Source organism: Leucoraja erinacea, chromosome 1 (genome assembly GCF_028641065.1).
Source record: "Leucoraja erinacea ecotype New England chromosome 1, Leri_hhj_1, whole genome shotgun sequence".
NCBI lineage: Eukaryota > Metazoa > Chordata > Chondrichthyes > Rajiformes > Rajidae > Leucoraja > Leucoraja erinaceus.
In genome coordinates this window covers 85,882,514-85,907,918 of record NC_073377.1, presented here as the reverse complement: position 1 = coordinate 85,907,918, position 25,405 = coordinate 85,882,514, and positions in this window count along the sequence as shown.

Genomic DNA, 25,405 nt, shown 5'->3' with positions numbered 1-25,405 from the left:
AGCAGGAATTTCTTAAGTCAGAAAATGGTGAACTGTGGAATTCATTGCCACAGACTGCTGTGGAGGTCAAGTCAATGGACATTTTTCAGGAGATTTACATATTCATGATTGATACGGGTGTCAGAGGTAATGGGGAGAAGGCAGGAGAATGGGTTTGAGAGGGAAAGATAGTCATAGAGTGATACAGTGTGGAAACAGGCCCTTCAGCCCAGCATGCCCCATCTGCACTAGTCCCACCTGCCCACGTTTGTTCCATATCCCTCCGAACCTGTCCTATCCATGTACCTGTCTAACTGTTTCATAAATGTTGCGATAGTCCCTGCCTCAACTACCTCCTCTGGCAGCTTGTTCCATATACCTACCACCCTTTGTGTGAAAAACATATCCCACAGATTCCTATTAAATCCTTTGCCCTTCACCTTAAACTTATGCCCTCTGCTCCTCGATTCACTTACTCTGGGCAAAAGACTCAACCAGATATTCAAATCATGATTTTATTCACCTCTATTAGATCATCCCTCATCGTCCTGTGCTCCATGAAATAGAGTCCCAGCCTACTCAACCTCTCCCTATAGCTCTGGCCCTCTAGTCCTGGCAACATCCTCATAAATCTTCACTGTACCATAGAAACATAGAAATTAGGTGCAGGAGTAGGCCATTCGACCCTTCGAGCCTGCACCGCCATTCAATATGATCATGACTGATCATCCAACTCAGTATCCCGTACCTGCCTTCTCTCCATACCCCCTGATCCCCTTAGCCACAAGGGCCACATCTAACTCCCTCTTAAATATAGCCAATGAACTGGCCTCAACTGCCCTCTGTGGCAGAGAGTTCCAGAGATTCACCACTCTCTGTGTGAAAAAAGTTCTTCTCATCTCAGTTTTAAAGGATTTCCCCCTTATCCTTAAGCTGTGACCCCTTGTCCTGGACTTCCCTAACATCGGGAACAATCTTCCTGCATCTAGCCTGTCCAACCCCTTAAGAATTTTGAAAGTTTCTATAAGATCCCCTCTCAATCTCCTAAATTCTAGAGAGTATAAACCAAGTTTATCCAGTCTTTCTTCATAAGACAGTCATGACATCCCAGGAATCAGTCTGGTGAACCGTCTCTGCACTCCCTCTATGGCAATAATGTCCTTCCTCAGATTTGGAGACCAAAACTGTACGCAATACTCCAGGTGTGGTCTCACCAAGACCCTGTACAACTGCAGTAGAACCTCCCTGCACCTATACACAAATCCTTTTGCAATGAAAGCTAACATACCATTCGCTTTCTTTACTGCCTGCTGCACCTGCATGCCTACCTTCAATGACTGGTGTACCATGACACCCAGGTCTCGCTGCATCTCCCCCTTTCCCAATCGGCCACCATTTAGATAATAGTCTGCTTTCCCGTTTTTGCCACCAAAATGGATAACCTCACATTTATCCACATTATACTGCATCTGCCAAACATTTGCCCACTCACCCAGCCTATCCAAGTCACCTTGCAGTCTCCTAGCATCCTCCTCACAGCTAACACTGCCCCCCAGCTTAGTGTTATCCGCAAGCTTGGAGATATTGCCTTCAATTCCCTCATCCAGATCATTAATATATATTGTAAATAGCTGGGGTCCCAGCGCTGAGCCTTGCGGTACCCCACTAGTCACTGCCTGCCATTGTGAAAAGGACCCGTTTACTCCTACTCTTTGCTCCCTGTTTGCCAGCCAGTTCTCTATCCACATCAATACTGAACCCCCAATGCCTTGTGCTTTAAGTTTGTATACTAATCTCTTATGTGGGACCTTGTCGAAAGCCTTCTGGAAGTCCAGATACACCACATCCACTGGTTCTCCCCTATCCACGCTACTAGTTACATCCTCGAAAAATTCTATAAGATTCGCCAGACATGATTTACCTTTCGTAAATCCATGCTGACTTTGTCCAATGATTTCACCACTTTCCAAATGTGCTGCTATCCCATCTTTAATAACTGACTCTAGCAGTTTCCCCACTACCGATGTTAGACTAACTGGTCTGTAATTCCCCATTTTCTCTCTCCCTCCCTTCTTAAAAAGTGGGGTTACGTTTGCTACCCGCCAATCTTCAGGAACTACTCCAGAATCTAAAGAGTTTTGAAAGATTATTACTAATGCATCCACTATTTCTGGAGCTATTTCCTTAAGTACTCTGGGATGCAGCCTATCTGGCCCTAGGGATTTATTGGCCTTTAATCCATTCAATTTACCCAACACCACTTCCCGGCTAACCTGGATTTCACTCAATTCCTCCAACTCCTTTAACCCGCGGTCCCCTGCTATTTCCGGCAAATTATTTATGTCTTCCTCAGTGAAGACGGAACCAAAGTAGTTATTCAATTGGTCCGCCATATCCTTGTTCCCCATGATCAACTCACCGGTTTCTGACTGCAAGGGACCTACATTTGTTTTAACTAATCTCTTTCTTTTCACATATCTACCCTTTCTAGTTTGATGACATCTTTCCTATAACATGGTGCCCAGAACTGAACACAACACTCTGAAAGCAGCCTCACCAACTTCTTATGCAACTGCAACATGACCTCCCAACTTCTATACTCAGCCTGGCCCGCTGAGTTACTCCAGCACTCTGTGAAACGTCACAGAACAGGGCAAGATTAGCAAGTTTGCTGATGATACAGAAGTGAGTGGTTTTGCAGATAGTGAAGATGGTTGTGAAAGATTGCAGCAGGATCTGGATCAATTAGCCAGGTGGGCAGAGGAATGGTTGATGGTCGCATGGTTCCTTGAAGGTCGTGTCGCAGGTATATCAGGTGGTCAAAACGTATTTTGGCACTTTGGCCTTCATCAGTCAGAGTATTGAGTATAGAAGTTGGGAAGTCATGTTGCAGTTGTATAAGACTTTGGTGAGACCGCATTTAGAATATTGTGTTCAGTTCTGGGCACCATGTTATAGGAAAGATGTCAAACTGAAAAGAGTACAGAGATCCCCATCCTGGATCAGTCCAACCAGGGTTGTGTCATCCGCAAACTTGAGAAGCTTGACAGAGGTGTCTGTGGGGGTGCAGTCATTGGTGTGGCGAGAGTAGAGGAGAGGGGAGAGTACACATCTTGCGGTGCTCCTATGCTGAGCGTATTCGAGTCCGAGATATGCTTTCCCACCTCACATGCTGCTTCCTGTCTGTCAGAAAGCTGGTGATCCACTGACAGAGGGGTCAGGCACAGTCAATTCAGAAAGTTTGGAGTGTAGTAGCTCTGGCACAATGGTGTTGAATGCAGAGTTAAAAACAATAAAACAAAATCCTTGCATAGGTTCCCTGGCGGTCTAGGTGCTGGAGAATGAAGTGCAGGCCCAGATTGACTGCATCATCCACTGATCTATTGGCCCAATATGCAAAATGCAGATGGTCCAGCAGAGGGATTGTGATATTTTTCAGCTTGGCCAGCGCAAGCCTTTCAACCGTCTTCATGACTACAGAGGTCAGTGTGACAGGCCTGTAGTCCTTAGGACCAGTAATCCTTACCTTTTTGGGTCTAGGGACAATAGTGGAGACTTTGAAGCAGGCAGGGTCTGGTTAGAAATGAGTAATTGGGTGTGAAGTGGGGATTGGAGTGGGATGGGTGTAGAAAGGCCCAGTCTTTGCAGACTGAGGTCAGGCTGTGAGTAGGTGTGAAGTGTTGGGTGGGGTGGGAAAGGGTCCACTCTTTTCATACTGGAGTTTTCAAACTGCCTTAAGTAGGTGTGAAGCGGTGAATGGGAAGAAGAGGGTGCAGGGTCCATTCTTTGCAGACTGGGGTGTGGCTGTGTTTGTTGGGGAGGGGGTACCAGGGTTACGTTTCTGATTTTTATGTTTCTGATTTTCAAACCTGCAGTAAAACTTATTCAGGTCGTTCGTCAGCTAACGATTGTCCAAAGAGCGGGGGGATTTCCTCTTATAGCTGGTGATTTCTTGCATGCCCTTCCAAACTGAAGAAGAGTCATTAGCTGACAACTTGCTCCTCAACTTCTCAGAGTACCTTTCCTTGGCAGCTCTGATTCCTCTTCTCAGCTCTTTATCGATTAGGCTATCTTTTAACTCTTTAATGATTAGGCTATCGGCTTGACGCATATTTGCACCCAACCCCCTCCCCCCCGATCCCGAAATTGAAATGTTACATCTGTATATAATGATCCAATTAAAATATATATTTATGTCACAAACTATGGAATTCATATTTTTCAGTATTGTTATCAAGGAAAAGAAACCAGTTACAATTGTTTGATATTATTTGACATTGTTTAAAATTATTCATATGGAGGAGAAAATATAATAGCTCTAAAACCTACCTTAATTTTGCAATCTCACTAACGATAATCCCCCTTTCCATCTCCCCTCCCCATCTCTCTCTCCCCCCCTTCCCCTCTCTCTCTCTCTCTGTCTCCCCCTCCTCGCTCCCCCCCTCTCACATCCTCCCTCTTTCTTGCGGGGGGGGCGGAGATTAACGTGGCATGGGCCCAGCGGGTGGGGGGGGGATGAAGGTGGCGTGGGCCCAGCGAGCAGGGGGGGGGGGGGGGGGATGAAGGTGGCGTGAGCCCAGCGGGGGTGGCGGGGGCCCAGCGATGTTCAGTGGGGGTGGCGTGGGCCCAGCGGCGGTGGCGTTGGCCCAGCGGAGGTCAGCGAGGGTGGCGTGGACCCAGCGAGGGTCAGCAGAGGTGGCGTGGGCCCAGTGGGGGTGGCGTGGGCCCAGCAGGGGTGGCGTGGGACCAGTGGGGGTCAGCGAGGGTCAGCTGGGGTGGCGTGGCCCAGCAGGGGTGGCGTGGACCCAGCAGGGGTGGCGTGGGCCCAGCGGGGGTCAACGACTGTGGTGGGGACCCAGTGGAGGTCAGCAGGGGTGGCATGGGCCCAGCAGGGGTGGCGTGGGACCAGCGGGGGTGGCTTGAGCCGAGCGGGGGTGACGTGGGACCAGCGGGGTTGGCGTGGGCCCAGCGGGTGTGGCGTGGGCCCAGCGGGGGTGACGTGGGCCCAGCGGGGGTGGCGTGGGCCCAGCGGGGGTTTATAGCCAGTTCTTGTTCCCAGTCTCTTCTAATACCATCGGTTGATGGTATTTCTATATTTAGAATGTAGACAGATATTAAATTTGCTGATTCGGCCTTTGTCTTCATTGCTTCGTCCAGCAAGTCTGGTGGCATATTATATTAATCTTGTGTATATTTTTTCAGATAGTCACATATTTGAAAATATTTAAAATAATGATTATTTCTCAAATTATATTTTAATAGTAATTGTTGGAATGTTAATAATTTTCCAGTTTCATACAAGTCTCCGAGCATTTTAATTCCTATTATTTCACACTGTGCAAATGATTTATCTATAATAGAGGGTTTAAATGACGGGTTATTTGGAGATAGATAGATTTCTTAATTTTAGATTTCCTTCTTTTCAATCTCTTGTATAACGAATCCATGTTTCCCACCATTGTATATTCAAATTCATAAAATGATTGTTCCTGGATCATTAACATCCAGCACATGAAACATTGCCATGCCTTTCTGCCTGCTTCCTGTTTGTTTAACTTACAGATTTGGTGCTGTGCAAATGTTCTGCAATTTCAAGTTAAAACCATACTGTGATGTTGTTAGATTGGTACTATTAAGTAAGTTTACTGGCCAAGTATTCACATACAAGGAATTTGCCTTGGTGCTCCATCCACGTAATAACATGACATACAGTGACAGTTATGAATGGCTCATAAAACACTAAACATTAATAATAATAAAACACCATTGATCAAGCATGTGAACCAACAAAATACCAGATCAAAGGGAGGCTACAGATATTTGGCTCTTGAGTAGAGCAACTACTCGTGGATAAAAACTGTTTTTATGTCTGGCTGTGGCAGCTTTGACAGTCTGGAGTTTCCTTCCAGAGGGAAGTGATTCAAAGAGTTTGTGGCCAGGGTGAGAGGGGTCAGAGATGATCTTGCCCGCTCGCTTCCTGGCCCTTGCAGTGTACAGTTCATCAATGGAGGGAAGGTTGCAACCAATATTTCTCTGCTGATCGGACGATTCGCTGCAGCCTCAAGGTGTTGTGCTTGGTGGCTGAGCCAAACCAGACCATGATGGAGAAGGTGAGAACAGACTCTACTGTTACTCTACTGTCTACATCTGCAGAATGCAAAATAAAGTTCTCAGCATTGCTGTGCATCAGTTCCTTAGACAAAGCCCAATGTCCGTAATGGGGTAGAGATGAATCAATTCATGAATGGGGTAGAGATGAATCAACAGTATCCTAGCTTATGGAAGGACCGGTTAGCAACCTGATAACAGAGGGGAAGAAGCTTGGCCCTGAGTCTGGTGTGTGGTAATTACATCAATTCAGAATTAGTGGACTTACGCTGGTGCCATGTTGGACTAACAGACGCAACATCGAGCTCCGCAGCCGTAAATTCGCGACTTTTCGCGTTAAAATCGGGTCTAGAGGTCGGGACCGATTTAAAAACTTACCGGAGCTCCTGGACGTCACGCTGATGATGTCATTAGTAAGCGCTGTGAATTAAATAGAGGTTTAAAGGCTTTTAAATGAAAAAAATGTCTCCAGCTCAGAGCCCTCAGAGAACAGTTTCAAAACACCTCCTGAAAAGCCAGTAACCTGAAGAACTGACCTCTGAAGTGGCCTCTGTAATGACTACAAGATCCAAGACTGTGATGGCTACTAAGGATAAAAATTAACTTGAGGAGTTAAAGAATTCGGTAAGAGAACTGAGAAAGGATATTGAGGCTGGAAATTCAAAAATGATGGAAAGTATGATGCTGAACATGAATGCTGGCAATTAAAAAGTTATTGATTGCATTGGCATTTAAAAAAAATGAATTGATGATGTGCAAGAAGAGCTAACGGGGAGAATTGATAAAGTGGAAGAAGATTCCACAAAGAAGTTTGAGGCTGTTCATGAAACTGTTCCTTCATATCTAACTGCAATGAGAGGAATGGAATCATCTACGGTACAAATGTCTGAAGATATGCAGAGAATGAAGCTAGAACAAGATCGCCTCAAGAGTCAGCTGGCAAAAGACTCGGATAAATGCTTTGATCTGGAAGCTCACTCAAGACGCAAACATTTAAGAATAGTTGGAGTAACAGAGGGAGCAGAGGGAAACAACCCCCATGAGTTTACTGCCAACTTAATTAAACATGTACTCAATCTACCCGTTGAACCGAAAATTGAAAAATGCACATCGAGTACCGAGATTTAAATCAAGATCACAAGCAGGTCCAGCCCACCCACGACAGATCATTGTCAAATTTCGGGACATCTCAGCACTGGAAGAGCTGATGAAAAAAATCAAACATTGAGTGAATATGAAGTTTGGAAACGATTCTATCAAACTCTTCAGGGATTATCCTTCTGAGATCGTGCAAAAGTGAAAACAGTTCTCACAGACAAGACAGATTCTCCAAGGAGTTCAAGATGTCAGATACGGCGTTTTTTTTTTTATCCAGCCAAGATGCGAATTACTTACAAGGGAAAGGAGAAAGCGTTTATAAATCCGGAGTCAGCACACAAATATGCCCAAGAGATTGTGGCAGAAATGGATGATTAATGAATGCAGCGGGGCGGTATGGACAAACTCTTTCTCTTTATTAGTTCACAGAGAACGCCCGAAGATAAGGGAAGAAACACCATTCTCTAAAAGTGTAAAATGGAGGAGCATCTCCATGTGCGTTGGTTTAGACACCTTATCTCTCTCTGACGCTTTGGAATTTAATTCAAGGACATTCTTTGTTTAAAATGAAGAAAAGACTGATAAACAAGGGAGCAACGAACAGGAGAGCCGAACGTGGAAAACATCATAAGGACAAATGGCGGTATAGGATTTTAAAATAGTTTCACAAAACATAGAGAATTAACAATAATTAACAACACTAATATAGAAATAGAAATGGAGGCTAACTAGAACTATATAAGGGGGCAGAATGTGATAATGTTTTATAAAGACAGACTATCCCGTATATAGAGGGGGACAGTTAAGCAGAGATAAGGAAATAACAAATGACAAATTTATGAACTAACGTAGATAATATCAGACGTTTCAGTGCTATGTACTTCTGGGGGGAGGGGAGGAGAATCAGGCCCCTGACATAGGTCCAAGAGCCTGATTCTGGTTAACCCCTTCAGCCAACAGCTGACTATTATTGAAGGTATAACTATAACTATAAACAGTTAGCAGATAAAAGTGTTAGATACATAAGTTTCAGAGTAGCTGAACATACGATTTGATAAGTCTTAATGAAATATATATATTGTGTAATCGGGTGAAATACAACTGATTTTGAAAAGGTCCCGCCCTCCTATGCTAAGAGTAATAAAGGGAGCAGAACTAACTGTATAACATCAACAGTGGAAGTCAAATTGATCTCAAATAACATTGACTGGTGGGTCACTTACTACAGTGTCGACTACTCTAGACACTGTAATTTCACTTTTACAATTTTTTTTTAAATCACAATATGTCACAACCATGTTTGTGTTTTTTTTTAAGGACAATCGCAAAAGGGATCTACCAAAATAATTTAGTAGCGTAAACGTTCCCCAAATATCCAGAGACCTAAGGTATGAATGCACCATAAGAATTAAGGGTATTAAAATCAGCGAAAATGCAAGATGATAAACAAAAGAAAATGGGAGGAATCACATTCTGTAGCTGGAACATAAGGGGTATTAATGAACCTATCAAAAGGGGCAAGATACTAGCTCAGTTGAAATCATACAACACGGACATACTTTTTTACAAGAAACACATCTTAAACACCAAGATCAGATGAGATTGAGGGCGAATTGGATAGGCCAAACATATCACTCTTCACACACCTCGAAATCCAGAGGTACGGCAATCATTATTCGCAAAGGCATACCATTTAAATCAAAGAACATTATATCAGATAAGGAAGGGAGGTATCTTATAGTTACAGGAGAGATCCATGCTACGCCAATCACCTTGGTAAATATATATGCGCCCAATTTTGATAATCCTCAATTTTTTAATAAAATCTTGAATACAATTGCAGAGTTCAACTACCAAAATGTTATAATTGGAGGAGACTTTAATTGTGTTTTAGACCCGTATTTAGATAAATCGATGCAAAAATAGAGAGGTATTATGAAATCTAAAACTAGTGAACTCTTAAATACATACACAAAAAATACAAACATAACAGACGTTTGGAGGATCGCGAATCCGACTGGAAGGAAATACTCGTTTTATTCAATTGTACACAAAACATATAGCTTATTTCCCAGTGGTTACAAAACTAATCCCCTATACTATGAACCCTAAATATCACACCAATACGATTCAGATCATTCCCCACTAACTTTCTTTTTAAAACTGGAAGGAATGTCTACGAATAAATTGTTTTGGAGGTTTAATTTGCTAATTTTAAAATACCCGCAAGGGAGTATATATCTAAAACAACAGATGGACTTATTTTTTGAGACAAACGATACACCAGATATATCACCCATTTTACTATGGGAATCCTTCAAAGCATTTATTAGGAGTCATTATCTCATACCAAGCTTTTCAAAACAAAAAGAATAAGAACGAACAAAGACAATTAGAAGAACAAATCAGACAACTAGATATAGATAATGCTAAAGATCCAACTATGGTTAAACATAATAAAATATTCATATTGAAATTTAAACTAAATAAGTTATTTTCAGATAAGGTTATAAGATTATTCCAAATGACAAAACAGGAACATTTTGAATTTGGGGATAAACCCCACAAACTTCTGGCACGCCAACTGAAAAAATGGGAAAAAGACCACGCAATTTTAAAGATAGAGGGGAATTATTAACACTACCCAATGATATCAATAAAAGATTCACTCAATTTTACCAGAATTTATACACATCCAAAACGCTAACAGACAATAATAAAGTTTCAGAGCTCCTGGACAATTGTAATCTTCCAAAACTAGAATTGAAGGAACAAGAGGAATTGGGAGCACAAATTGCATCTAAGGAAATAGAAGACACAATAAACAAATTAAAGAATGGAAAAACACCAGGACCAGACGGATTCAGTAATTAATTTTATAAAAGTTTTTACGAAATAGTTATACCACGTTTACAGAAAATTTATACATATGCTTTTAAAGAACAAATCCTACCTGAAACACTAGCAGAATCAACAATTACATCAATACTTAAAAAAGATAAAGACGCAGAAGAACCCGGATCATACAAAGCTATTACATTGTTAAATACGGATCAAAAAGTATAAGCGAAAACACTAGCTAGAAGACTAAGTAAGTATGTTATTAAATTAATTAACGCAGATCAAACGGGATTCATACCCAAGAGACACTCATTTAATAACCGGAGACGTCTGCTTAATATAATGCATTCACACAAACCTGAAGAACAAGAGTTATCAATCATTTCATTGGATGCAGAAAAAGCATTTCAAGTAGATCAAGTAGAATGGGATTACATGATTAAAGTATTGCAAAAATTTCAAATGGGAGAGATCTTCATCGCATGGATAAAATTATGATATAACAAACCTACGGCTAGAATATTAATTAATAATATACTATCTACAAAATTCCAATTATCAAGGGGCAATAGACAAGGATGCTCATTATCACCGCTGTTATTTGCTCTGGCAATTGAACGTCTAGCTGAAATAATCAGAACACACCCGTATATTTACAGTTATAATACAAAATATTCAAATAACATAATATCTTTATATGCAGACGATGTAAAATAAAACTGATACCAAAAGTAGAATGGATTATCTTTGAAATAATGGAAGGTAGCCCTGAACTAAATGTGTTCCAAAATAATGTCTTTTAATTACGGGCTAATAACGGGAAAAAGCTTATACTCAAATTCTGGAAAAACGCTCCTATACCAACAATAAAAATATGGATTTCAAATATGTTCGAAACAGTACACCTGGAAGATATGAGATTCCTCCTCGCAGGCGAAGCAGACCACTTCCAAAAGCCATGGTCTGCATTTATGGACTTATTACAAGTATAAGGTGCAACAGTAATTCAAAAAATAAATGGTGCCAGGATCTGGTAACAGGGGATGAAAAATATGGTTGGTATATCCCTTTTTTGCGTAGTTTTTTATAATAGAGCAATTGTTTATCTTTCTTTCTCACTTTTCTAGGGTCTATTTCTTAACTTTCTTCTCTAACTCTCTTTCTAATGGGCTTTTTTTTCCCCCAACACTTTCTCGCACTATCACGACTCTTTCTCACTTTCCTTACTTCCTTTATTTCTATCTTTCTTAAAGGTAAATAAATGAAGGGGTACAACAAATGTAATAACATATATGTGGTGTGTATTACTGTAACTTATTGTACTTCTAATAAATACATTTTTTTTTAAATAAAAAAATAAAAAATTCAGAATTAGTGGATATATTTATTTTTGTAATTCACTACCCATTTTATTTTATGTGCTACAAAATCTAGTCAAGAGGTGTTATGCAGTATAAACACGTAAAAGTATTATCAGATCGTTTGTTCCATCTACTGAGCCTGCACAACTGCAGCATGGAAGAATTTCATTGTTTTGGTTCAAATCCAGTGCATGTGGCAAATATACATTCTTGATCATTGACTAGAAATGTGGTCATGGGAAAGTCAATAAAGGCCAATTTCTGAAAACACCAGGTAATAGGATTGACATCATGGAATTCTTGAGCTTACACTATTATAGGGGCAACCAAACCGCAACCCAACCAGCAACAAATTATAACCTTGCATCGGTAACCAATTCAATTTTGATAGGTTTATTGACACCATTACATCTTTATTTCTCTGCTTTCTAGTTGATATAGAATGTAGAACATAGAAGACAGAACAGTAGAACACAGGAACCAAACAAATACAGCCAAGCCAACCCAACGTATGAACATTCAATTCTCCAATTACAAATAACAATACCCTCTTCCTTCTCGTTCCTGTGCCTTCCCTATATGCTGCTGTGCACACATTTCTCACAATATCCCGCCTCAATTTCCTAGACCACCTTCCCCTTTCACCTATTTCCCTCTTACTGGCTTTACATTTCACTCCTCTAAGTTCTTTATCTGACACCCAATTGTCTCCTTCATATCTCCAGCCGTGTTCCACCCATCTGTCAATAAAAACCGCATCACCTGTATTCAGGGTTTTGCCAGGGTTTGCTCTGCCCCACCTCTTCTCCAACGTTCTTTCCCATACTACAATCAATCTGAAGAGGGCTCCCAATCCAAAACATTGCCTATCCATTCCTTCCACATATGCTGCCTGACATGCTCAATTATTCCAACACTTTGTTTTTCACTCGAAGCTTATGAAGATGAAACATGACTTCTTATACTTAATACCCTGACCAAAGAAGGCCAGGAAGCCATATACTCGTATACAGATGCCAGAGGTTATGGGGGGAAGGCAGGAGAATGGGGTTTGGAGGGAGAGATAAATCAGCCATGATTGAATGGTGGAGTAGCCTTGATGCGCCAAATAGCCTAATTCTGCTTCTATCACATATGATCTTATGAGATACCTTAATTACTACTCTATTTACTTCAGGGAGCTATGGACCCCAAGATCACTCTGCACATCAGTGCTGTTATGCATTAACTGCCATGCATTAACTGTACTCCTTCCCCTTATATTCAACCTCCCAAAATGTAACATGTCACACCTCCCAAAATGTAACATGTCACACTTGCTCAGATTAAACTCAATCTGCTATTCTTCCACCCATATCTGTAAATTATGTAAATCTCACTGTGTCCTTTGACATCCCCACTGTCTGCAACTCGACCAATTTAGGTGTTGTTTGCAGACTTAATAACTAATCATGTTGATTTACATCTAAATGGCTTATATATATCACAAACAACAAATGTCCCAGCACAGATCCCTGTGAAACACCACCGGTCACAGACCTCCAACCAGAAGAATACTTTTCCACCCTGCCTACAGTTGCCTATGGGCAAGACAATTCTGAATACAAACTAACAAGTCACCGTGGATCCCATATAACTTAATCTTTTGGATTAGCCCATCATGAGAGATGCCATTTAAAATCCTTACCAAAATCTGTATAGACAATATTCACTGCCCTATCCTCATCAATCATCTTTATAACCACCTAAAAAAACAGGATCAAGTTAATAAGACACAACCTGCAGCAGACAAGCACATGTTCACTGTCCCCAATTAACCTATTCTTTTGCAAATGTGAGTAAATCCTTTCCCTAAGAATTCCCTCGAATCGCTTCCCTACCACTAACGTGAGGCTCTAACCTACGATTTCCTGGATTAAGTCTATTTCCCTTCTTAAACAAAGAAACAATATTGTCTACACTCTCGTCTTCAGGGACCATGCTTGTGGCTAGAGAAGATACAAGATCTGCATCAAGGCTCCTGCAATTTCCTCTTTTGCCTCTGTCTCAATAACATGGGATATAGCACTGAAGGCCATGGCAATTTATCCACCGGAATGCTTTTCAAAAGTTCAATACCACCTCCTTCTTGATTTTAAACTGCCCTAGCATATTAGTGTGCCCCACACTGATCTTATTATCCTCCCCCATATCTTTCCCCTTTGTGAACTCAGATGCAAAGTACTTTTAGAGATACAGCACGGAAACAGGCCCTTCGGCCCACAAGGTACACGCCGACCAGCGATCCCCGCACATTAAAACCATCCTACACCCACTAGGGACAATTTTTACATTTACCAAGCCAATTAACCTACAAACCTGTACGTCTTTGGAATGTGGGAGAAAACCGAAGGTCTCGGAGAAAACCCAAGCAGGTTACGAGGAGAACGTACAAACTCCGTACAGACAGCACCCGTAATTGGGATTGAACCTGGGTCTCCGACGCTGCGTTTACTGTAAGGCAGCAACTTTACAGCTGCGCCACCATGACTTGTTTAGTATCTTGTCTACATCCTCTGACTCCAAATATAAATTCCCTCCATTATCCTGGAGTAGATCTGCCTTTTCCCCAGTTACCCTCTTGCTTTTAACATATATAAAAATCCTGGAGATCTTTTAAAAATTCAACATGTCAATGATATTTCAATTTGATCATTCTAATTTACTGTTTGAGTTCTTTCCTGGCTACTTTATGTTCTTCAAAGGCCCTGTCCGGTTTTTTCTTCCTAACCTAAGCTTCCATTTTCTTTTTAACCCAATTTACAACCTCCCCAGTCATCCAAGGTTCCCTTACCATTCTTCTCTCTCCGCCTGGCTGGATGATGCCAGTCCTGAACTCCATACAGCTGCTCACTAAATCACTCCCACATAACTGATGTGAACAGCTGCTCCTTAATTACTCTCTATAGCTCCTACCTAATTATGTTGTAATCTGCTTTATCCAAATTTAGTACCTTCCCCCCACCACCGGGAATAAACTTATCCTTATCCATAACTATATTAAAACATATGGAGATGTTATCACTGTTCCACTAAACAAGATTTTTGTAGCACTACTACTTGATACTTTACTTTATTGTCACAGGTCTGCCAAGGTACTGTTGGCATCGACAAAGTTACAAAAGTACTGAACAGCCCTATCGACTGCTTGCCAACACACGTGGCAGCAGACCTCCCCCGCCAGTTCCCCCTTTGTCCTCGATGTCTCCCACTATGTTCCTCTTTGTTCTCGGCAACCCTCCCTCCACACCAGGGCCCTCTTAGTTCCGGTGGCCCGCCCCATGCCCGGTCCCCCTTAGTTCCTGGAGGCCCTCTGCTGGGTTCTCCTATTGCTCTTCCCAGTCCACCTCACTCTCAGTGGCATGGTTCCATCAACACTAGTGGCTCGGGGCTGATTCATAGTCCATGATGGGTGAGCTGGGCCTACCGGGCGGGACTTCCCCCATCGGTCCGCGGTGGACGAGTCGGGCCTGCTCACCTGGAGTGTCCATGCTGCTGCTCACTGGGAGTGTCCCGGCCCACTGCTTGCCAGGAGTGTCCCGGCCTGCTGCGAATGTCCCAGCCTGCTGCTCACTGGGAATTAACCAAGAAGGCTGATGAGGGCACAACTGTAGACATTCACTGGTCAGAATGGACTAGTTTGCCTGAAGGGTTTGTATCCGTGCTTTATGACTCTATCATTCTTCCCAGTTTTACCTTGTAATTCAAATGCTCCACACCAAGTTAAATCCTCCAAAATCTTTTTCTGCACGCTTTCCAGTTTAACAACATCCTTCCTATCACATGCCATTGAGATGTGTGAGGGAATCAGTCTGCCTGGGTAAAATCCATGCGAATACAGGAAGAATGTGCAGAACGTGACCTGGCATGTTATTTATACAGATATCACCCAAGAATAGGATCGAACCAGGTCTTTGTTGCTGTTAGGCAGCGGCTCTGAATAGCTGCAGTACTCTGTTTCAATTTGTAGCAGTTAGTAGTTAGTAAGGCAGAGCAGCTCAATGCAACACTATCGGCATGGTGGTGCAGTGGTGGAGTTGCTGCCTTACAGCGCCAGGGACCCGGGTTCGATCCTGACTACGGGTGCTGTCTGTACGGAGTTTGTAAATTCTCCCTGGGCTTGAGGTTTCACTGGGTGCTCCAATTTCCTCACACATTTCAAAGTCGTACAGGTTTGCAGGCTTGGGTAAAAATTGTAAAATGTCCCTAGTGTGGAGATAATGTTAGTGTACGGAGAGACCGCTGGTCAGCTCAATCTCAGTGGGACAAAGGGCCTGTATCTGCGCTTATCTCTAGAGTAAAGTAAAATCAGAGTGGCCAGATACTGTCCCAGCAGTTAACACTGGCTGGAGACGTGTGGTGTCAGCTAAGCATGGTGGCCCCAATTTAATGCAAGAGGCAAATTAAACTTCTGGTGCCTTGGCTCCTTTGAGTCAGAATGTAAAAAAAAGACCAAAAAATAATAGCCGAAGTATCTTTAGAAGAATATGAAACTGTTGAAAAAGGGACTCAAGCAATTTTACACAGCCTGCAATGTTCACTGAACACCACAAGGTGCCAGTGCAGGCAGAGGTAACACGAGCCACAGACATCTTCGGGCTGAATGCAGTAATCCTGCTCTGCCAGCAGGGGGCCACAGCAGTATGGGTGGAAATACCATGTCTTTAACTGTATGACCCAATGCTGTGTTGGGTCTCCTGGGAGAGCATGTGACTACCAGAATTAACCTCCAGAACTTAACCAAAGTGAGGTTTTAAATGATGCTTAATATAATGAAAATCACACTTCTGAATAGTTTTGTGGACTGTGATTACCATTTATAATCATGTTCCTGTACTTAGAACTTAATTTAGATTTGGGGAGATTCATCCCTCCCAAACAACACATTTTAGGAAATCATAACGAATCGAAGAGCAATTATAGTAATGAGTCATTATTTTAATCCTGCTTCGAGCATCCAGTCCTTTACGTCAGATACATTTCAATGTCTGGCCAGCCAATGACAGAACATATCCATTGTGTCTTTGCATCCAACTCCACTATTCCCATCCATAGGATTCCAGATGGATTCTTCAGTTCTATCGTCTTCTGTCACCTTGGAAGGAATTGACAGCGTTTCTAACATAAACATAATAGTGCCTTGCTGAATTTATTTAGACTTTCAGTGACAATCTTCAAGTACATTTTGAAAGGAAGTAGAGGGTGGTGGTGGTGGTGGAAGGTTGTTTTTCAGGCAGGGGGCCTGTAACGAGTGGCGTACCTCAGGAATTGATGCTGGGCTCATTGGTGTTTGTAGTTTATATCAATGATTTGGATGAGAATGTACGAGGCATGATTTGTAAGTCTGCAGATGGCAATAAAGGTGATGGGCTTGAAGACAGAAAATAGGGTTACCAAAAATTACAGCAGGATCTTGATCAGTTGGTCGAGTGGGCTGAGGAATGGTTAGTGGATATTAATGCAGATAAGTGTCTGGTGTTGCATTTTGGGAAGTCAAACCTGGGCAGGAGCTTCACAGTCAATGGGAGGTTCCTGGGGAGTGTTGTGGAACAGAGAGATTTATGATACTGGTACATAGTTCCCTGAAAGTGGCATCACAAGTAGATAAGGTGGTAAAAAAGACTTTTGGCTTCTTCAGTAAGGGTATTGAGTATAGAAGTTGGGAATTACTGTTGTAATTGAACAAGATGTTGGTGAGGTTGCATTTGCAGTATTGTATTATATTCAGTTTAGGTCATCCTGCTATATCATTAAGTTAGACAGAATGTCGAGAGGATTTACAACGATATTGCAGGAACTCAAAGACCTGAGCTACAGGAAAACGTTGAGCAGGCTGGCACTTTATTCCTTGGAGCACAGGAAGCTGAGGAGATAATCTTATAGAGGGAATAAATGAGGAGTGAAGGCACTTTTACCCAGGGTGGGGTAATCCAGACTAGAGGACATCAGTTTAAGATGAGAAGAGAAAGATTTATTAAGAATCATGCCTCGTACATTCTCATCCAATCGTTGATATAAACTACAAACACCAATGAGCTCAGCATCAATTCCTGAGGCACGCCACTCGTTACAGGCCCCCTGTCTGAAAAACAACCTTCACCATGAAGGTACAATAACAACATTTTAAAAGACACTTGGACAGATATAAATGCAGATAAATGGAACTAGCTTAGATGGAGCATCTTGGTCAGTATGGATGATTTGGACGAAGGAGCCCTTTTCCAAGCTGTATGACTATAACTACATTATAATGTTCTGGTCTCTATAGTAAACAAAAATATATACAAAGAACCATAGATTCATCATATTCACTTACAAAGATGGGGTTGTTCTGCATTTAGGAAAAAGGTCTAATCTCAGTAACGTTCAGAAGAATATGCAATGAGTTGAAAATTAAAAATTCCATGATTGAGAATACCCACAGAACAAAGCTGAACATGCTGAAAGAAAATCCATGATCTCATGATATCAAGGTAGTATAATTAATTCATGCATCATAACACTCATAAAGAATTGCAGAGATCTTGTAGCAAGACACTGAAATAATCAGAGCATGGATTTGTTCATTCATGTACAACGTAGATGCAAGGGAATTTTACGTGACCTCTGCCAGTTGAATAATGGTGCATTATGTCCAGGCTTTGCAGTTGAAAAGATGACAAAATCATCAATGTTCTCTGACCTACACCATGAAGCTAATACCAATTCACGATTGTTGTGCAGATGTCATTAATTTAAGATTATAAAAAGTACCAATATAACTTGAGATTATAAAAAGGATTATATTAAATACAAATGTTTCTTTAGTTCATCTTCCAAGAGAAAATGAGCTGTGCTCAATATAACTAATGCTCAACGGGTAATTGAATCAAATGCACATATTTCTTCCACCTAAGTCAGGTTGAAATTATCCTGAAATTTGATTGAAATGGACTTTTGAGTCAATCATTAATGCAGGATCGAAACTACTTTGTTCATAAATGCACGTTCATAGGTTCTAGGAGCAAAATTAGGCCATTCGGCCCCATCAAGTCTACTTCATTATTCAATCATCGCTGATCTATCTTTCCCTCTCAACCTCATTCTCCTCCCCATGACCCCTAACACCCGGACTACTCAAGAACCTATCAATCTCCACCTTAAAAATATCATTTGACTTGTCTTCCGCAGCCTTCTGTGACGATAAATTCCACAGAATCATCACAAACTGATTAAAGAAATTTGTCGTCATCTCCTATCTGAAGATACATCCTTTTATTCTGAGGCTATGGCCTCTGGTCCTCAAATCTCCCACAAGTGGAAACATCCTCTTCGCATTCAAGCCATCCAAGCCTGTGATGTACTGTGATGTTGTTTTGAGTCAATGATCAATGCAGGACTAAAATGACTTTGCACATGTTTTGTCTGTTAAGTGTAGACCAAAATGTATCTGTTTTTGACTCAATATTGCAATCTGCATATATTGAAAGTATTGAAAGCAAAATCATTAAGTGCTGGTTCTCCTACACCAGATTTCTCAAATCTTAATAGTCCAAAACTGAAATGTCTAATCACTGCATAATACAGGGGGTGTATTATAACACATCAATTTTCTGCTTAATAGCACTATTAACAGATTAATAACATTATTTTACAGAACATACATTAAATATTATCAAGGGCCACAGCTTAATGTTAGTCTGTATTATACTTTATCGTTGCATTGTGAACATTGTATTGGAATGAATGAATGAAAGCATGCAGCTAATCACTGGAAATCTCACTCAGCCAAGAAAGCCATTAGCAGTTTAGACTAAAAATAATCTTGCTGATCACCACATGTATGCAAGTACAAGCCTTGAAGGCCTGCAGAAGTAGCTACAGCTCTGGAAACCCAGACCACATTGATTGCTGAGATTTACTTCAGAAGACAATGAGCAGTTACACTGAGAAAGTATGCCCAAAAATTGCAGACAAATTTGAGAATTGATCCCTAACCAACGCATCCATCCAATCAAAAGCATAGAAGTGACAATAAGTAGGTTACAGGAGAAAAGGTAATGGATAGGAAGGAAGAAAGAGAGAGAGATGGATACAAAAGAGGGAGAGGGGTTGAGGGAGAAAGAGTTGGCGAGGACTCCGTGTCATAGGAAAAATTGACCTCCAATTCACCTCTTGGAGGGCATTAACCTCCAATGATACAGTGGCCTACATGAAGATCAGATACGACCTTGGTAAGGCCGTCAAAAAGGTCAAAAGGGACTTCTGCTCCAAACTGGAGGACGAGACAGATGTTTGGCAGCTGTGGCAGGACCTGAATGCAATCACCTCCTACAAGGCGAAACCAGGAGGCAGCTCGAATGTCAGTGTAACATCACTCCCTGACGAGCTCAATGCGTTTTACGCACGCTTTGACAGGGAGAATACTGATGTGCATTCCCGATCCCCCATTCGCTGTGATGGCATTTCAGTCTCAGTCACAGAGGCCGATGTCAGGAAATCCTTCAGAGGGGTGAACCCTCGAAAAGCACCTGGACCTGATGGTATACCCGGTCGTGTTCTAAAAACCTGTGCGGACCAACTGGCGGTAGTTTTTACGGACATTTTCAACCTCTCACTTCTGAGGTCTGAGGTCCCCACCTGCTTTAAAAGGGCATCAATTATACCGGTGCCCAAGAAGAGTAAGGTGACGTGCCTCTATGACTATCGACCAGTGGCACTAACGCCGGTGGTGATGAAGTGTTTTGAGAGGTTGATCATGGAGCAAATCAACTCCTACCTCGACAAAAACCTGGACCCACTGCAGTTCGCTTACCACCACAACAGATCAACGGTGGATGAGATCTCGCTGGCCCTCCACTCCGCACTGGACCACTTGGACAACAAAAACTCATCTGTCAGGCTGTTATTCATTGATTACAGCTCGGCATTTAGCACAATCATCCCCTCCAAACTGGTTACCAAACTCGCAGAACTGGGTCTCTGCGCATCCCTCTGCAACTGGATCCTCGACTTCCTCATCCACAGACCACAGTCTGTTCGTATTGGTGGAAATGTGTCAGCCTCGATAACAATCAGCACGGGAGCACCTCAAGGCTGCATGCTCAGCCCCCTGCTGTGCTCACTCTATACCCATGACTGCGTAGCGAACCACAGTGCGAACTCCATCATCAAGTTCGCTGACGACACCACTATTGTGGGGCGTATCACTGATGGGGATGAGTCAGAATATAGAAGAGAGTTCGAGCAACTGTCCATATGGTGCCAGCGCAATAACCTGGCCCTCAACACCAGCAAAACCAAGGAACTGATTGTGGACTTTGGAAGGAGTAGGAGGGGGACCCACAGCCCCATTTATATCCATTTATATTGATGGTTGAAAGGGTCAAGAACTTCAAATTCCTGGGCGTGCACATCTCTGAATATCTTTCCTGGTCCGAGAACACTAACGCAATTATCAAAAAAGTTCATCAGCGCATCTACTTCCTGAGAAGATTACGAAGAGTCGGATTGTCAAGGAAGACTCTCTCTAACTTCTACAGGTGCACAGTCGAGAGCATACTGACCGGTTGCATCGTGGCTTGGTTCGGCAATTTGAACGCCCTGGAGAGGAAAAGACTACAAAAAGTAGTAAACACTACCCAGTCCATCATCGGCTCTGACCTTCCTTCCATCGAGGGGATTTATCGCAGTCGCTGCCTCAAAAAGGCTGGCAGTATCATCAAAGACCCACACCATCCTGGCCACACACTCATCTCCCTGCTACCTTCAGGTAGAAGGTACAGGAGCCTGAAGACTGCAACAACCAGGTTCAGGAATAGCTACTTCCCCACAGCCATCAGGCTATTAAACCTGGCTCGGACCAAACTCTGATTATTAATAACCACTTTCTGTTATTTGCACTATACCAGTTTATTTATTCATGTGTGTATATATTTATATCATGGTATATGAACATATTTATCTGTTTTGTAGTAAATGCCTACTATTTTCTGTGTGCTTAAGCAAAGCAAGAATTTCATTGTCCTATACAGGGACACATGACAATAAATTCACAAACTTGAACTTGATGCAGGCGAATGTGGTCCAAACAGGATGGCTACAGAGAATCTAGGAGACCTACTAGACATGACCAGGAGAATAAGTGGTAGCCTCAAAGGTCTTCTCCAGGTGTGAAAAGGAAGCAAATGTTGATGCCATTTCGGATATATTAAGGCACAAATATGCTTCTACAAATACTGCTCTGTAGAGGTTCACATGTACCTCCTCCAATCACATCTACTACATTCGCTGCTCCAGATGTGGCCCCCTTTACATCGACAAGACCAAGCATAGACTAAGCGATCATATCGTGAACACTTGCGCTCAGTCCACCTAGACCACCTGGATCTCCCAGTTGCTAACCATTTTATCTCCTATTCTCATACTGGCATTTCTGTCCCGGGATTCCTCCATTGCCAGAATGAGGTAATACGCTCATTGGAGTAACAGCACCTCATATTCCGCTTGGATAACTTTCAATCCAATGGTACAAACATTGAATTCTCCAATTTTAAGTAATATACACCCTTGGTCCCCCCCCACCAATCTTCCTTGTGTCTCACCCAAGTGTGAACCCTTCTCTTTCACTATCCAGCCCCCACTTGCCTTCCCCTCATCCCGTTCTGCAGTCTTTGTCCACTCAAAACCCCTCCTCACTTGTATCCACCCATCATGTGCCAGGCTGTGTCCTGCCCCTATCTCTTTTCCAGCTTTCTCTCCTCCTACTACAATCAGTCTGAAGAAATCCTGACCCGAAATGCCACCTATTCACGTCCTTCACAGATACTGCCTGACCCGCTGAGTTACTCTAGCACTTCTTTTACCATGGGGAACCCGGTGTGCAGGTTTCCTGGGAAGGAATGGTTCGTGCCTCCATACTACTTGAGGGGATTCAGAAAATGAATACGATTTGGATGCTTTCTTGACAAGTCTAATACAAATGTACGGAAAAATGGCCAGCATGTTGTCATGCCCAGCTGGTCAAATGTAGCAAGTCAAGGGGCAGACAATCTCCATGTTCTGGTATGTACAAGCATACCATTCCAATGGTGTCAGATTCTTGTTCTTGCCACCAAAGTTGATAACCTCACATTTATCCACATTATACTGTATCTACCATGCATCTGTCCACTTACCCAACCTATCCAAGTCACCTTGCAGCCTAATAGCATCCTCCTCGCAGCTCACACTGCCACTCAGCTTTGTGTCATCCGCAAACTTGGAGATTTTACATTCCAAATACTGATCAATCCCAATGCCCAGTGCCAAAAATGTCAGGGAGCTTTCTCCCTATCATAAATAAAGCTGACATCTTTGTTGCCCCCCTGATGTCATAGTAAAGCAGTGTATTAAGGAACATACAATGGTTGCATTGAAGCTGAGTCAAATGATCGAATAGCAATGAAGTTTCGAATAGCACAATAGATTAGAAGTTTCCCTCAATCTTAGAAACCAGAAACAATAGATTAGGTAGTAGGCCATTCGGCCCCTCGAGCCTCTTATATTTCCCTCTGATTACAGCTCAGTAAACGTACCTGCTTCTCTCCATACCCTCTGCATCCCCTTGTATCAAAAGGCCACATCTAACTCCCTCTTAAAAAAAGCCAATGAACTGGCCTCCATTCCCCTCTGTGGCAGAGAGCTGCCTGATCCGATGAGTTTCTCCAACTCTGATTTTTGATCAAGGTGCTCTCATCTGCAGTCTCTTGTACATCTTCTCACTGCAGACTTTAAAAGATTTCTTGTCAACAAGTTGCTTACCCCTTGTCCAGGTCCAGGAATTAAATCCTGCATCTAGCCTCCCTTAAGAATTTTGTAACTCTAAGAAACTTATCAAATAGGTTGTTACATATATTTCCAGATTACAGCAAAACAAAGTGCTGGTGGAGGCCTTTCAGGCCCAGGGTCATGCCCATGTCCATTCCCCTCTGAGATGCTGCCTGATACGACGTGTTTTCTCCAACACTGATTTTTGATCAAGGTGCTCTCATCTGCAGTCTCTTGTACATCTTCTCACTGCAGACTTTAAAAGCTTGTCAACAAGTTGCTTAGCAGTCAGGTCCAGGAATTAAATGGTGTCTCCATAAACACTCTTCAAATAGGTTGTTACATAGTCAGACCGCAAAGAAACAGGCCTTTCGGCCCAACATGCCCATGCTGACTGAGATGCTCCTTCTACACGTCCCACCTGCCTGTGTTTGGCCTAGATCCCTCTAAACCTTTCCTATGCATCTACCTGTCCAAATGACGTTTAAATGTTGTTACAGCACCTACCTCACTACCTCCTCTGGCAACTCTGAATAACATTGGGGTTCAACTGGAAGATGTGCCTCTTCCCAAATCTTGCATGAAAAAAAAAAGAATGGAGGTTAAATTATTCTGTACGTAAACTGGTGCGAAGCTTGTGAGGGAATAGATTGCCGGGAATTAAGAGGAAGGATGGGATTCATGTCATTATTTTGGGAGCTAACATGGACGGTGGGCTGAATGGCCTCCTATGCCATCATGAAGAATTGCAATATGAATGAAAGAAGAATGTTGTGTGCTTTGCTCGCAGTTCTCTAGAGACTGTTCCCACAATCGTTGTTGTGTGGATTTTTCAGCTCCAACCTCCCCACAGGGATAATTTCACTCAGAAATGATCAAAGACATAATTGACTCCAGCTGAAATAGAAGAACAAATAAGACACACTCCAATTACAAGGCTGTATTGTGATCAGGTTCAGCCCTCCAGTAACATTTAAAATAAATGTTGATAAGAATGAAGCAGGCATTATGTCACACTGTCCCAGAAGAACTTATGATGTGTTTCAAAGCCCATCTTCAGCCCTTGAGCAGCAAGTGAACAAAATAAAAAGCATTGCAGCTAGAACTTAAATTGCTCTGCAACATCTAGTTCACTACCAATTAGCAGCTTGCTGTCAGGAAAGGGTTTTACATTGCGTGTCATCCTCTAAAATACCATCCTATTTCTTTAAGGAACACAGACAGGCAATTTAAGTAACACTCCACTGTTTAATCAGCCACGAACCACAAACGTCATCACCTTTGGTGATAGTTTCTCTGAAACTGAGACTATTCTTGTATCTTATTTTAACAACCCATTTTGATCCATCTCAAAGGCTCATTTGCATTGAAAATATTGTAGGTTTTGAGATCCATGTGATGATCTGGAGCTCAGCATTTTCTGGGTCGCTGAACTTACAGAATCCTTAGATGGTCCCTTTATTCACGCTGGCAGTGCTGGTATAACAGTTGTATCAACACTGAGGAGAGGAGAGGGAAAACACAGGGAGGTCATCGCAAGGCAGGGGACTTCAGAAAGGATTAGAAAACCTAAAATTCAAAATGTCCGGATTTTTTCTTTTCACTTTTTACATGTTTTCTCAGGTGACTCAAAGCTTGTTATAATAAGCAGGTGGTCACACAGCACAAAACGTGATCATCATCATATTCATCATCATATAATAGATATAGAACCTGACTTACATAAGTAAAGAAGATAGACACTAAGTGCTAGATTAACTCAGCAGGTCAGGCAGCATCTCTGGAGAAATGCTATGGGTGGCGTTTCAGGTCGGAATCCTTCTTCAGTCTGCTCGGTGAGAGGAGGAAAATGTCTTCGAATAGGTATATATTGAGGAGATTTTGCAGTGGAGCAGATAAAATATGAAGGGAGGAACTACAGATCCTGGTTTATAACGAAGATAGACACAAAGTGTTGGAGTTATGCCCCTGTCCCACTTAGGAAACCTGAACGGAAACCTCTGGAGACTTTGTGCCCCACCCAAGGTTTCCGTGCGGTTCCTGGAGGTTCCTGGAGGATTTTGTCAGTCTCCCTACCTGCTTCTACTACCTGCAACATCCGGGAACCGCACGGAAACCTTGGGTGGGGCACAAAGTCTCCAGAGGTTTCCGTTCAGGTTTCCTAAGTGGGGCAGGGGCATTACTCATCGAGT